Raw genomic sequence first — 817 nt, forward strand, 5'->3', positions numbered from 1 at the left:
CCCAAAAAGTAAACCACAAAGATACATAAAGTTTTCAAAAAGAAGCAGACCTAAACTTGAAAGCTTGAGTCTCACACAAGGATCAGAAACTACAAAAGAAATTCATATGTCAAAATCACAGAGAAAATAATAATAATAATAAAAATATGAAAAACCAAAATAACATATCCCCATCAAATACCAATAGTCTTCTAGAGGAGTACAATGAGAACCCCTTAGAGATAATGGAGGACATGGAACTCAAAAGAACAATTATAAACATGATAAAAGAATTCAGCGAATTTAAAGAACACACAAAAAAAGAAATCAAAAACGACAGGAGAAAGCCTCACCAATAGGATAAATGAAATAGAAAACAGAATATCAAGACTGGAAGATAAAGAGGACCGTCTAGACCACTCAAGCAAAGATTATGAAAAATTTAAGAAATCACAAGAATGGAATATGCAGGAATAGTGTGACACCATAAAAAGGCCAAACTTATGAATCATAGGGATACAGGAAGGAGAAGACTCCCAAGATAATGACATGGACCAGATCTTCAACAGAATCGTGGAAGAAAATTTCCCCAAATTAAAGAAAGACATGCCCATACAAATACAAGAAGCATATAGAACACCAAACAGACAGGACCAGAAAAGAAACACTCCAGGGCACATCATAGTAAAAACACTAAACATACAAAACAGAGACAATACTGAAAGCTGCAAAAGAGAAACAAATCACAAAAAAAGGAAAACCCATTAGGATTAGCTGACTTCCCAGTGCAAACTATGAAAGCCAGAAGAGCCTGGACCAAAGCATTCCCAGTTTTAAA

Source organism: Nannospalax galili, unplaced genomic scaffold (assembly GCF_000622305.1).
Source record: "Nannospalax galili isolate Female #2095 unplaced genomic scaffold, S.galili_v1.0 scaffold1282, whole genome shotgun sequence".
Classification (NCBI taxonomy): domain Eukaryota; kingdom Metazoa; phylum Chordata; class Mammalia; order Rodentia; family Spalacidae; genus Nannospalax; species Nannospalax galili.